Source organism: Medicago sativa, chromosome 4 (assembly GCF_051527215.1).
Source record: "Medicago sativa cultivar Bolivia chromosome 4, Bolivia_mono, whole genome shotgun sequence".
Lineage (NCBI taxonomy): Eukaryota > Viridiplantae > Streptophyta > Magnoliopsida > Fabales > Fabaceae > Medicago > Medicago sativa.
The window spans coordinates 69,825,474-69,840,529 of NC_140752.1; the positions used below are offsets into that span (position 1 = coordinate 69,825,474).

The window sequence follows — 15,056 nt, forward strand, 5'->3', positions numbered from 1 at the left end:
TACTTTTAATAATATTGAGAATTAGTCTCACCCTTACCTTGTAATTGCAGAATCGATAGCCTCTCCCTCTGGTTCTCCTCTTCTGACTCTTTCTCTCTTTTCTCCAAAAGCGTTTCACGTAAAAACGTTTCCCACTTATGTCTGTATTATTTATTTACTCTTATTACTCATCTCACCTATAAACTTACTCTTTCCACCTCACAGCCCAACTTCTAATATTTTTATTTTATTTCTAATATCTTATTTTATTTAATAATAAAATAAGTCACACCAACATAACAACTTCACAACATCAAATACTCCACATAATTCATTCATAAATCATATAACTTACTCAAATCATAAATCACATAAATTACACAATTTATAAATCATATAAGCATATATTTATAAATATATTCTAAACTTCATTGAATTAATTAAATAGTTAAGACGGGCGTTACAGCTTGCATCTTCTTCCAGGACATACTTAGCAACTGATTGAACTAGGAAATCAGAGTCACTTTCCTTAAAGATGGGAGGAAAGTCCCTGATTATCTCAGTTTCAGCAGTTGTCATCTCTAACCACTTCTCATCTTTAGGGGATGTCTTGAATATGTGCATAGAATGCAATGTCTTGCTACTGATAGTCTTCTCTGCAGTAGATACTTCAAAGCAATTATCAGAAGCACTCCTTGTATTTCTCAAGAAATCCAGCACTCTTCCTTGATGAAAGATCTCAGACAATAATCTTCCATAAGGAACTTGCTTCCTTCCTCTGATAGTGCTTTCATTTATTGCCCAGCAGAGATGATCCATTACATATCTTGGGAAGTTTATCTTTTCCAGAATAGCCATGAAGTAAATTGCTAGCTTCTGTTGGTTGTTAGGTTGATCAGACCCTCCTGCTCTTTGAAAGAAGCAGTCGTTACTGAATTTCACCAACATCCTGTTGTGAATCTCCATTTCAGAAGGCTTGGCATTTTTCTTCCCACCCAGAAGAGTGTTGTAGTAACCTTGTAGCAGAACATCTTCCTTCTTGACTATTTCTTGGAATCTACCCTCTGCTTCCATTCTACAAGCTTTAGCTATAACGTCCTCAGTGATGGTTATAGGAATGCCCATCACTTCAGACCTTATTTCTAAGCTATCAAATGATGTAGGATTCATATCCATGATCATTTTCCCTTTCTTTGACCCAGCTTGTTTGCTCACGACTTTTGCAGGCTTTTCATTGTACACTTCAGCTCTTAACCAAAAGTCCTTGACCAAGTTCACATACGTTGGCCCATTTAGCATCTTGAAATACTCAGACAACTTCTGAGTTTCTATCAATCCTTCCATTTCCACTTCGTACTTCTTGAGTGAAGCAAAGTCCACCGGTGACTCTACTTGAACTATTAAGGATTTCCATGGAATATCCATAGTCTTTTCTTTGTAGACTGACCCAGATTCTGGTGCGCTTTGCATGTTTGATGTAGATTCTGAAACTTTTGAGGTTGATGATGCCATTTTGATGATTGACGAAGATTTGAAGAAGATGAAGATTTTAGGGTTCTAAGGTTGAGAGAATGCGCTTACTTCGCAAGAAGTTTGAGAGCAAATGTGTTTGTTGTGAGTGAGTAGTGTGTGAATTGACAAAGTGTTAAAAGTAAAACAATTGCAATTCAAAAGAGACAAACAAACATAACATTAATGACAAAATTGGGGGCGCGTGAAAAGTACTTTCAAAGCTAAAATCATCATTGCCCTTTTTAGTTATACACCAACACATACAGGCCACGTAAGAAGTTCACAGAGTAACTACCAAGTTAGTGGGCCAGAAGTTACTTTTAAAAAGTAACTCCCAACGTTTCCACTAATTCAACTATTCAGAAGCAATAAATCCAGCTTCTGGACTTCAGATGCTGACGTCATCAGAAGCGAGTTTTCCTCAGAACCTCAATAAAGAGCTTCTGATGGACTACTGCTTCTGAACTAACTTCAGAACCTAAAATCCTATTCAGGAGCAAGCAAACATCTAATCAGACACGTAATGCATGTTCAAATTTTTCTTTATAAAATCAAATCTTTCAACAGTTAAAGGCTTAGTAAATATATCAGCCCATTGATTTTCAGTATCAATGAATTGTATATCTAAAATTCCTTTTTGAACATAATCTCTGATAAAATGGTGTTTGATTTCAATGTGCTTAGCTCTTGAATGCAAAATTGGATTTTTAGACAAACAAATAGCAGCAGTATTATCACAATAAATGGGAATACTGTTAGCAGTTATCTGATAATCTTCCAACTGATGTTTCATCCAAAGTAGTTGTGTACAACAACTTGCAGCTGAAATGTATTCTGCTTCTGCTGTAGACATAGCAATAGTTGTTTGTCTTTTGCTAGCCCATGATATAAGATTATCACCCAGAAATTGACAATTGCCACTGGTTGACTTTCTTTCAATCCTATCACCAGCATAATCAGCATCACAGAATCCAATTAGCTTATAATCTAAGGATTTCCTATAAAGGAGTCCAAGATTAGTTGTTCCTTTCAAATACCTGAAGATTCTCTTGACAGCAGTCATATGAGATTCTCTAGGATCTGATTGGAATCTTGCACACAAGCATACACTGAATAAAATATCTGGCCTAGATGCAGTGAGGTATAACAAAGAACCAATCATACCTCTATACAGCTTCTGATCCACTTTAGCTCCTTCATCTTCTTTGCTTAAGGTGCACGTAGGGTGCATTGGAGTGTTCATCACTTTACAATCTTCAAGTTTGAACTTCTTCAGAAGCTCCTTTGTGTACTTTGATTGATGAACATAGACTCCATCTTTGCATTGATTGATTTGAATGCCAAGGAAGAACTTCAGCTCTCCCATCATGCTCATTTCAAATTCATCCTGCATTAACTCAGAAAATTCCTTGCAAAGAGATGCATTAGTAGAACCAAATATTATATCATCAACATATATTTGCACAACAAGAATATCTTTCCCAAGGGTCCTTCTGAAGAGTGTAGTATCAACCTATCCTCTTTTAAAATCATTCTTGATTAAGAAATTACTTAGTCTATCATACCAAGCTCTGGGAGCTTGTTTCAAGCCATATAGTGATTTCTTCAGTTTAAAAACATGGTCAGGATATTTAATATCCTCAAATCCAGGAGGTTGCTTGACATACACTTCTTCTTCTATGACACCATTTAGAAATGCACTCTTGACATCCATTTGATATAATATTATGCCATGATTAACTGCATAGGAAAGAAGTAACCTGATTGCTTCCAATCTTGCAACTGGAGCAAACGTTTCAGTGTAATCAATGTCTTCTTGTTGACTATACCCTTGTGCAACAAGCCTGGCTTTATTTGTTGTTACTTCACCTTGCTCATTCAGCTTGTTTCTGAATACCCATTTTGTTCCAATAATGTTCTTGTGCTGAGGTTTGGATACCAGATCCCACACATCATTTCTTTGAAATTGATTCAACTCTTCTTGCATAGCTAGGATCCATCCATCATCTGAAAGTGCTTCATCAACTGTTGTAGGTTCAATCATTGAGATTAGTCCAATCATTGACTCCACTTGTCTGAAATGTGATCTTGTTCTTCTTGGACTATCTTTGTTTCCAATGATTAGCTCCTCAGGATGTGAAGACTTGTGTTTGAATGTGTTTCTGGGAGGATCTGCTTGATGTGAGCCATCTTGTGCTTCATCAGAAGCAGCTTCATCTTGTGCTTCTGATGTGGGTTCAGCTTCTGGACTATCTTCAGACTCAGCTATCTGATCAGGTTCTGGAGTAGCTTCAGGAACCTGTATCTCTGCAAAACTTTCACCTTGCTTTGAAGTTTTATCTTCAAGCTCCTTGTCATCAAATTTAACGTGCATAGATTCTTCAACACAGAGTGTTTCTGAATTATACACTCTGTATGCCTTTGACCTTTCAGAGTAACCTAAAAAGATTCCTCTTTGGGCCTTGGCATCAAATTTCTTTAGGTAGAGCTTGTTGTTCAGAATGTAACATGTACATCCAAATTGATGAAAGTAAGAGATATTGGGTTTTCTTCCTTTAAAGAGTTCATATGCTGTTTTCTCCAAAATAGGTCTGATATAGATCCTGTTTTGAACATAGCATGATGTATTCACTGCTTCTGCCCAAAAATGTTTTGGTAAATTGTTTTCATGAATCATGGTTCTGGCCATTTCTTGTAAAGTTCTATTCTTTCTCTCTACAACCCCATTTTGTTGTGGTGTTCTAGGAGAAGAGAATTCATGGAAAATTCCATGTTTTTCACAAAAAGCTTCAAATGGCTCATTTTCAAATTCTCCACCATGATCACTTCTGACTTTCAAAATTTTTGATTCTTTTTCAGATTGAATTTGAGTGCAGAAGCTACTGAATACATCACACGCAACATCTTTACTCTTTATGAATTTCACCCAAGTCCATCTGCTGTAATCATCAACAATGACTAATCCATATTTACTTCCATATAAGGATGCAGTACTCACTGGTCCAAATAAATCAATATGGAGTAATTCTAAAGGTCTTGAGGTTGAAACAATGTCTTGGGTTTTAAAAGATGATTTTACAATTTTCCCTCTCTGACATGCACCACAGAGTGCATCTGAATGATAGTCAATGTCTGGTAGCCCTTTCACAAGTTGTAACTTACTAAGCTTAGAGATTAACCTCCAGTTAGCATGTCCCAACCTTCTGTGCCACATCCATTTCTTATCATTCACTGATAGTAGGCACATCACCTTCTGATCAGCCAGTTCAGAAAAATTGATTTTATAGACATTGTCAACTCTCTTTCCCTTGAACACAATGGATTTGTCTTCCTTGTTGATTACTGTACAGTTGGGTTTTTCAAAAAGCACATCATAACCATTATCACAAAATTGACTAATGCTCAAAAGGTTATGTTCAAGACCATCTACCAACCATACATTATTAATTGAGGTAGAGGAATTACCAATAGTTCCTGTACCTATGATCTTGCCTGACTGGTTGCCTCCAAATTTCACATTTCCTCCCTCTTTCATTGTTAGGCTGAGGAACATGGACTTGTCTCCTGTCATGTGTCTTGAGCAACCGCTGTCTAGGTACCATGATCTTTGCTTTGGCACTGCTCTTAGACATACCTGCATCATTGACATTTTTAGATTTAGGTACCCATTGTTCTATGGGTCCTGGAAGGTTAGTACTTAAGGCTTTACTCTTCACTTCTTGTACCTTGTGCTGTGAGTTGGGTTGCTTCTGATTAACCATCACCTTAGGTTTTGGTATTTCAGAAGCAGTAACTGTCTTCTTCTGAAACTTAGACTTCAGAGCCCCAGATTTTGGTTTTACCAGACTCTGAGGAATAGGTTCTGATCTTTTCAGGATCCTAACCTTTGAAGTCTTGGAATCAGATTTGATCATAACCTTTGACTTAGAGTTCTTTGGCTTTGAAGTAATCTTAGCCTTAGAACTAGAAGCTTCAGGTTTTGATTGAACAACAGTTTCCAACTCAGCCCCTTTTGGTACAAAGAAGGTTTTCAGTCCTTCCTTGATGCATTCACAACAAGATTTTAGATTGGTTTTCTCAAGTTTCACTTCTGGAAAACCAATTCCTCTGCCATTGTTCTTGTAAATGCTATAAATCATAGAAGCTACTCTGCTTCTGTCAATGCCAGATATAATAAAATCTTCAAGAGCAATTTCATGGTTACTTAAAGGTTTTTCATTACACTTTTCTTGTAGCTTCTGACATAAGAACCTGAGCTGATCTTCGTATGTTTTACACATGAAGTCAAAGCCCCTAAGTCCTTGTTCAGAAGCTTTCAGATCCAATAGAGTTGATTTTTGCTGTTGTACCAAATCAGCATATTTTTCTTTTAAATCCTTCAACTCATTGGTTCTTACTTCAAAATGTGTAAGAAGTTCTTTAAGTGACTCAACAAGTTCATCTCTGGGAATTTTGGAATATACCTCGTTTTCATCTTCTGAGTCTGAATCTGATCCAGCTTTTGAAGTTGCTGTTGCTACCAACCCAACAGCTACCTTTACATCTTCATCAGCTTCCTCTTTATCAGATCCAGATTCACTACCCAAATCATCCCAGGTTGCCATTAAACTCTGCTTAATCTGCTTCTTGAATTTGCTTGGTTTGAATGTAGACCTCTTTGACTTGTCCTTTGACTTTTCTCTTTGAAGATCAGGGCATTCAGCAATGAAGTGTCCAGGCTTCTTACAGTTGAAGCATCCCTTCTGATCTTCTTTCTTTGAGCTTCTGGAGTTACCTCTTCTGGAGAGAAACTTTCTGTTCTTCTTGGCCAGATATTGAAGTCTGTTTGAGAGCATGGCCATTTCAGCAGCATCTGGTTCAGAATCTGAACTTGACTGTTCTTCCTCTTCAGATTCAACCACTTTGAGAGCTTTTGATGACTTGCCTTTGGATGGAAGAGCTATTGATTTACTCTTCTTAGTAGACTCATGTTCATTAAGACTTAACTCATGAACTTTGAGAGAACTAACAAGATCTTCGACACTTAAAGTGTTTAAATCTTTAGCTTCCTCAATGGCAGTCACTTTTGGTCTCCATCTGGCAGGTAAGCTTCTGAGTATCTTGCTTACATGATCAGAAGCAACATAGCTCTTCTTTAGAATCTGTAGCCCAGAAACTAAGGTTTGAAACCTTGAGCACATCTCCTCAATAGTTTCATCATCCTTCATCTTGAATAACTCATACTGATGTACGAGCAGGAGAACCTTTGCTTCTTTGACCTTCTTGCTCCCTTCATAATTTGAACAGAGAGAAGCAAACATAGCTTTAGCAGTGGATTTGTCACTCATCTTCATGTATTCTGCTTTGGGTATGGCAGTGACAAGGGCTCCTCTGATAATATGATGCTTCTTGTAAAGTTTCCTCAGTTCTGGAGTATGTTTCTTTCTATCCACAGCAGCTCCTTCTTCATCAAGGACTAAATCACCAACACCATCTTCCAGAATATCCCATAATTCTTCATCTAGGCTCATGATGTAACTGTAAAAGTTGGTCTTCCACCAAAAGAACTCTTCAGCATCTCCATTGAATTTTGGAATCTTTCCAACACTGGATTTCTTACTGTCACTATAATCATGTGAGACATGTTTATAGCTAGTATCACCAGAACCAGTAGGAGGAGGAGTAGACATGTTTTTCTCAGATCTTTGACTGTTGCACGGTTAAGTGTTACACAACAGACCAAGGCTCTAGATACCAATTGAAGGTGAGAAAAACACAAGAAGGGGGGTTGAATTGTGTTTTTAAAAAATTCTTCGTTTCTCCTAAAAACTGAACACACTGATCAGAAGCTAAGTGAGTAGGGATGGCAATGGGTACCCATTGGGCAGGGTACCATAGTGCCCATCCCCATACCCGCATTTTAAGAAAATCCCCATACCCGAGACCATACCCTCGTGGGCAATAAGTTTGGTGCCCGTCCCCATACCCTATGGGTATATAAGTGCCCATACCCGCACCCATTACCCGCACTTTCACAAGAAAAAGATAATAAATAACAAAAAATATCACAACATAATTAAAATATAATATGAAATATGCTAAATCAACATATAAAATATTACGCATCATATTATTTAGCCAAATAAAAAGCATCTAAAATATAAAAAACAAGTGCATATTACAATAAATATCAAAGACTTAAGATTAATTAGCTAAATTTAATATAAATAAAATTATTGGTATAGTCTATATAATGTGCGGGCATGGGGCGGGGTGGGCACTAGAGTGCCCGTACCCGCACCCATACCCGTTCAAATTTGCGGGCAATTACCCGTGCCCAAGCCCATGCCCAACAATGCGGGTATTTACCCGCCCACCATGGGTATTTTTTGCGGGTGCCCATTGGGCTTGGGTCTAATTGCCATCCCTATAAGTGAGACAGCTTCTGAAGTGATAATCAGAATCTAAATGCAGCGGAATAAAACAGAGAGAGAGAAGAAGAACGACACAAAGCAATTATACTGGTTCCTTCCACAATCCGGAAGTAGTCCAGTCCCCCTTGCACTTCCAAGGAGATTTCACTATGAGTAATATCTGATTACAAATGCTCAAGCACACAAGCAAGAGACTTCCTTTGCTCAAGCACACAAGCTAGAGACTTCCTTTGCTCAAGAACACAATCAAGAGACTTCCTGCTCAAGCACAACTGCAAGAGACTTCCTAACTAAACAAAATTACACAGAAAATTGTTTAAGGTTGAACACTTGATATACAATCAGAGGTGCTCTCAATACAAATCAGATACAGACTCAATGGACTTAAGAATTTCTAAGATATGACTTTTAGACACAGAAATTCTAAGTGAATGCAGAACAATTTCAGCAGAGATTTGACACTTGTAAAAATGTTATGAGTCTTTCGTTTAGCGTTCTTGCATTACCAAATTTCTAGGTCTTCACTCCTTTATATAGAGGTGTGAAAGAGACGTTGTGAAATTGCCAGCACACCAAAGAGTCGTTGTTGAAGCTTGATCTTTCACCAATGATCTTTTGCCTGATTTGGTTGTTGTCCTATGAAGAACCAATTTGAAATCCATTCCTTATCCAAAGGAACATATATGCAGGCGAGACCGTATTCTGGAGCTGTTTTCTTGTCTTGAAGCGTGGACACAAAACAGAGTAGTGGAGAACGTGGCTGTACAATTCGTACAATAGTACAATGTCAACGCTTTCGTCCAAATTGCAAGCACATGCCTTCAAACACCTTTGAAATGGCCGTTGCAATGTTCCACTGATTTTCTGCTGTGTTTTCGAGACCAATAGACATCTTTTGCAATGTAGATCCTTCAATCTTTGAATGTTTTGCAAATCCAATTGATCTTCAGCTTCTGGTGAAATGACTTCTGATGAGGCAGCTTCTGATGATGTAGCTTCTGATGAAGCAGCTTCTGCAGCTTCTTCAGCTTCTGATGATGTGGCTTCTGGACCTCTTGTCTTCAGAAGCACTATTCTTCAGGAGCAGCTTTACTTCATGAGCGGTATTTCTTCAGGAGCAGCTTGACTTCAGGAGCGCTTTGCCTTCAGAATCATCTAAGCTTCATTTCCTTTTTCTCTTTATTTGCTCATTCAGAACCAACCAATGATGTAACTTTTTAACTGTGGTCCTGTACACTTGAACAAATATTAGCTAGTCCAATTTACAATTTTTAATACCTTGTTATCATCAAAACTCTTTAAGGTTCATTGTTAAACACATTTTGTTCCAACAAAGTACTTCACTTCCAAGTCCTACGCTTCCATTGAGTCTACGGTGAGTTCACATCCATTCTACTTCCAAATTTTGTAGCAGTGAAGCCATTGGATTTGAGGGTCTCCCAACATAGACTTTTCTTAACGCAGTCAAAGACCACAATTCACTTGGAAGGCTATCCAACTTAGCACAATTCTTAATAGAGAGGCTTTGAAGGTGTGACATTGAACCATTGGCTAATTTCCAGTTTCGGATAGGCATACTTGTCATCTGAAACACCACCAACTGTGGGAAACCATTTTCAACACAATTAAGATCAAAATATAAATCCGAAAACCAACTATCAGTAAACCACTTGTCTCCTTTTATGATGAAAATTTGGAGTTTGGTGAGATTTCCAATAGCATTCATCGTGTCTTCATTCAAGCAACTAACACCTGAATGTTAACTTGGTAATGTTAGGAGGAAACATGATTGCATACGTTGCAAGGTTTATGGCATTGACAACTTTTAGTATGCTCAGTTGACTCAAGTGCATCAGATTTTGTAACACTCCCTCATGCTTGCAATTGAACTTCCATCGCGAGTGTGGAAAATCCTCCCCTGAAAAGACTATTTTTAGCTTATTCAATTGTCTCATTTGTTGTAAGCTTAATAACATTTTGGCTACATCGACCTTGAAGTTTGAGATAAACAAACCTAATCTTTCTAGTTTAGGGAAACTTCCTTTCTCTATGAGATATGTTGTTTGTTTATTAAGTACAATGAAAGAGATAGTTTGAAGATTCCACATAACACCACCATCTGATTTAGAACGAGGAACACTTAGCATGATAGGCCCGATAGGCCCGCAAGTATACACATGCCTTAGATGTTTGAGCTTTGATACTCCACAGGGGAGAGAAAATGAGTACATGGTTGGAGAACGTCCAAATTCTAATATTTCTAGGCTTTGGAGATTGCATATAGAATCTGGAACATTTCTAACATACGAGCATCTGAGGTACCTCAAGTGGATAAAACTCCCCAAGTTGGAAGGAATCCTTTGACAACTACCTCCTGCAAGAGCTAACACCCGAACCAATTTGAAGCCTTTGCTAAGCCATTTCCACTCATTGCTTGAAACGAAGAAGTCCCCGTCAGAGCACATCAAAGAACGGACACATGAATGGTCATTGTTGCTTGAAGAAACATAGTGAGACATGTTAGAGTGGACGGACAATCTGCGAGGTTTTGTGGGGATTAAAATGTCGTTGTTTGTGCAAACTTGGAAGATCTTGTCCTCTTTGCTCTCTAATATGCAGAGATCTCTGAGAAGATCGTGGATCCTACATGTTTTCACGCCTCCGAGACCCTTCACTCGGGCTACTTGGATTAAACTACGATTGATGAGCTCGTACAAGTAGTCTTCAGCAACATCTTCTGGATCTCTAGTCCCTATTTCTTGAATAAATCCTTCAGCAACCCATAGTTGCAACAATCGCCTTACACGTATTTCAGAATCTTCAGGGAATACCCCTAGATACAGAAAACATGGTTTCAATCTTGAAGGCAAGTCTTCAAAACTGAGTTTAAGTACTACATCCTTGACTTGCGTCTCGTCTCGAGTAAGATACCAATTCACATGACCCAACAATTTGGACCATTCTCTGTATGACTTTTCCTTGTTTGCCAGAAGTCCTGCCAGCACCACGATGGAGAGTGGCAACCCACCACAACTTTTAACTATTTGTCTACCAAGAGACTCAAGATCACAAGGGTAATCTTCTCCTCTAAAAACATTTTTGGAGAAGAGCTCCCAACTTTGTTCTTCAGTGAGAAATTGAAGGTAGTGTGGAGGATCTCGACCTGTATGCAATGCGACTTCTTTCAAACGACTAGTTATCAATACTCTACTTCCTTTGTTTCCATTGGGAAAAGCATCTTTTACCTCATCCCAATCTTGTCTTTTCCACAAGTCATCGAGGACAAGCAGATACTTTTTCAACTTCAAACTTTCTCGCAGAGTTTTCTTCATCTCATCCTCACTCAAGCTAGAGAAATCTTTAGCTAATTCCTTTTGTTTCTTCTTACCCTTCTTACCCTTCTTGTTGTTATATTCTGCGTTTGGTATCAAATTTTGAAGAAGACCAAGCAAAAGTTCCTTAGTTTTACACTCGTTTGACACATAAACCCATGCGCAGCAATTGAAGCGTTTCTTCACCTGATCACTGTTATAGACTTTTCGTGCAAGAGTGGTTTTGCCCAATCCACCCATACCAATGATTGAAATGACTTTGAGACTCGACGAACCACCCTCTACGAGTCTACCGATGACTACCTTAGATTCATGGGAAAATCCAACTACATCTTCCTCCTCCACGTATCTTCTTAATCTGTGAAGTGACCGCGTCCTCTCGTCCTCCTCTTCTCTTGCTGCTAATACAGTTGATTGATCACTACTTTCTGGACAGTATCTGATCTTGTTTTCATGGATCTCTTTGAGAGTGGTTTTGATCTCTAATATTTTCTCTGCTACCTTGTGGATCATTTTTGCGTGGTCAACGCTGTGAAACATTCTTCCCATCATGTTTCTCTTGTTGTATATGGCAACATTGGCAACGAATGTGTCGATGACATCCTCGGCTACATGAGCGACATCTCTGATCTGACTCAGAACCTTTTGTTCTATTTCTTTGTTGTTCTTCTTCTTCGTCTTCCCGTCAAAGGAAGTTTTGAGGTAGACATTAATGATTTCGAGTTCGTTGCGAAGGGATATGACTTTATCTTCCACGCCAAACAGCAAATTAGCTTCGTGTTGCAGCAATTGCGATAAATGTTCCAAAAGGAATGCCACCACACTATTTGCCATATGTGTAAGAGGAAAATGCTTTTTTTTTTTTTTTTTTTGTGATTGTTACATGTCTTATTAAGGATTAAGGAAAACATAGCTGTTATATAATATCCTATGAAAGTGTGTTTTGTACGTAGTGTGAAATCAGGAAATAGGAAGGAAGGAATCTAGGAAATTTCGCCTCAATAATTCACATAGGCATATGTTAAAGTCAATACTTATGTTGTCTTCTGGCTACTAGCAAACAACAATAAAGTTCAATTGTACCATCACTTAATTGCCTCATCAATATTTTTTTTTGTTTTTTTAATTAATGTGTCTGTATCAGTGAGGCCCTCCTTTGTTTTGGACTATGATACATGACACTGCAGTTTAAATGCCAACCTTCAAGGTTTGAGGTCCCACTCAAACCCACTCTCTTATAAATATTGATTCAGGAGAATCAGGACCAATTGACCAAATACTTACTCGCTCTATCTCTTTTTAGGCTTAATTGAAGTTTTAGCCCCCTAACTTTTCTAAAGTTGCAATTTTGGTCCCCTAAGAAAAAAACTACAAAACCGTCCCCTAAGTTTTGCACATGTGCCAGTTTTGGCCCCCAAGGCCAATTTTGACTTGGTCTACGCTGACGTGGCACCCTAAGTGAGGTGCCACGTGTTATTTTTTTATTATTTTTTGTCTTGGGGGACCAAAACTGCTATAGTTGCAAAATTTAGGGGGCGGTTTTGTAGTTTTTTTTATTAGGGGGCCAAAACTGCAATTAAGTCCTCTTTTTATAAAAATAGCTTATAACAATCACTTTATTTAGAAAAGTTGTTGAAGTAATTAATTTATCTGTAAATTGTGTTACTATTACTAAATTGTCTTTTTTGTATAAATTTATTTAATGTTGATTTTTCATATTCTAAGATAATTGGTAGTATTAATAAGGGTATAGTTGAAAAAAGAAAAATAAATGCATCTAGAAATGTGTAGATAGTCTTATATTTAAGGACAAAACTTCACCGTCATGGATTTTTTATAATGATAATATAATTTGTTAATACACATGAACGGAGTTTCAATGAGTTTGGAATAATTAAACATTTGTGAAACCTACATTAAAAACTTTGTTAGAAAAGTTTGCTCACACCTACTGTATCATTGACTATGTTAGAAAAATTTGAGAGATAAACCGAGTTTGTGCTATATTCTAATGGAAAAGAAAGACATATAAAAAATTGTGAAAGTTTGTGCTAACAACTTAGAAACCTGAATCAAACAAGCACTAATTCTAATTACTCTACAATGAGCTCACATCCATTCTTAACTTCCAAATTTTGCAGCATTGCAGCCATTGCATTGGAGGGTTTCCGAACACAGACTTTTCTTAAGGTAGTCAAGACCAATTCTTGTTGAAATTTGGGTCTAACTCATCCTTACACAACCGGTTTATAAGGTGAGGAGTGTCTCCTCTTTATAAACTCTTGTCAAAGTCATATCAATATCTTACATGAGTTGGTACGCCAACCTTAAACCACCCATCTGGTTGCTAATTAAGCAGCACCAACTGCTCGGATCGAAAGACTCTTCACTCACTGTTGACCAGATCATAAATACTTCAAACTCCCTGACAATTGAGTGGATTTAAAATCCATTGATTAAGAGTAATTAAAATTAGTCATTTTGCTTTTCAGCCATTTCCAAGACAATATTCTTGTATATCTCTTCTAACAAATCTTACGTTGATCTTACTTTGTTCTTGAAAATCCTCTCGTTACGACCTTTTCAAATAACTTAAATACACGCGAACCAGATGACTATGAATTTCTCTGCAGTCACTCTACCTCTCCCAGACAGACCTGCGAATTGGTAGAAGTATACTGAAGCATCATTATGCAGTGTCATCTCATATATATTTATTCAAGAGAATCAGGACCAAATACTTATCATAAATATATATTAATCAGTAGTTTAGGCAAAAAAGGAATTTGGATTCCCTAAGTCATGAGATCCCTTACGTATTTTAGACATTTCAAAGAAATGCAGATATTTATTTTACAGTTAAATATGTTTCAGTCCTAATAAATATCACAAATTTCACTTTTAGTCTCCCAAAAAAATTCCGTCGAATAATGGCCCCCTACAATTTTCCATCCACGCTTTTGGTCCCAGCCGTCAAGTGACCCTAACGGAGGATGGCGTGGAGGAGCCACGTAGGGTTTGTTTTTAATGATTGATCTGTTCAACTAAACTATTTCATAAGATTAATTTCATAGCAATGCCTTATTCATGGAACTACTTTTGAATATTGATATAAACACACTCCAATTGCACCATCCACTTATTGGATTCCTTATGGAAAACTCGGCTCTCTATAGCACATTCACTTCTAATGGAAAGCGTGTTTGTTGTCTGCGCACGTGTCGATGTTCGACACCAACATATGCGATTACATTTAATTCATTAATTTTTTTCAAATTTTATCAGTGTCGAAGTGTCCGAGTCAATATCGTGTTCGTTGTTCATGTTTGCACCAGTGGTTAATAGACTCTGCCCTTAGCATCCGTCAAATCTATTTGATTGAAGCACTTTTGTCACATTTCATCATAGATACGCATTCAACTGGAGCAAAGGTGAAGGGGATTCAAAATATAAACTGAAATGTGGTATTGTTGCATTACATAATGAGGATTTTGATATATGTCTAATCTATCAAGATTTTATTTTGCTTTCTTTTAAGCATGAATAGTAGTAGTGTGGCTAATTTTGTCATGGAATGTTTAATTGATCCTTTATTCTAGTTCTCTCAAAATGAAAATATGTTTAATTGCCTAGAAATAGGATATATTAGTATACACACTTTTCTATCTACTTTTAGCAATTTGGTCACTTGAAAGTCATAATTTACTTTGATTTGGGATTTAAAAGTGATATAATCTTTATGTTTGATGTTGTTTTGTGTAGTTTTCCTCTAGGTCTTCCCTACAGCTGCAAAGAAACCATCTTCAAGCGTACATTCATC

At 37.4% G+C, this 15,056-nt stretch overlaps 1 pseudogene across 1 annotated transcript; it reads right to left on the minus strand.

The window, feature by feature from the left end:
- Positions 1-9,243: 9,243 nt before the first annotated feature.
- Positions 9,244-12,139, minus strand: LOC146931312 (putative disease resistance RPP13-like protein 3; annotated as a pseudogene). The gene has a single exon (XR_015006634.1). The product of XR_015006634.1 is annotated as a putative disease resistance RPP13-like protein 3 (transcript).
- Positions 12,140-15,056: the final 2,917 nt, after the last annotated feature.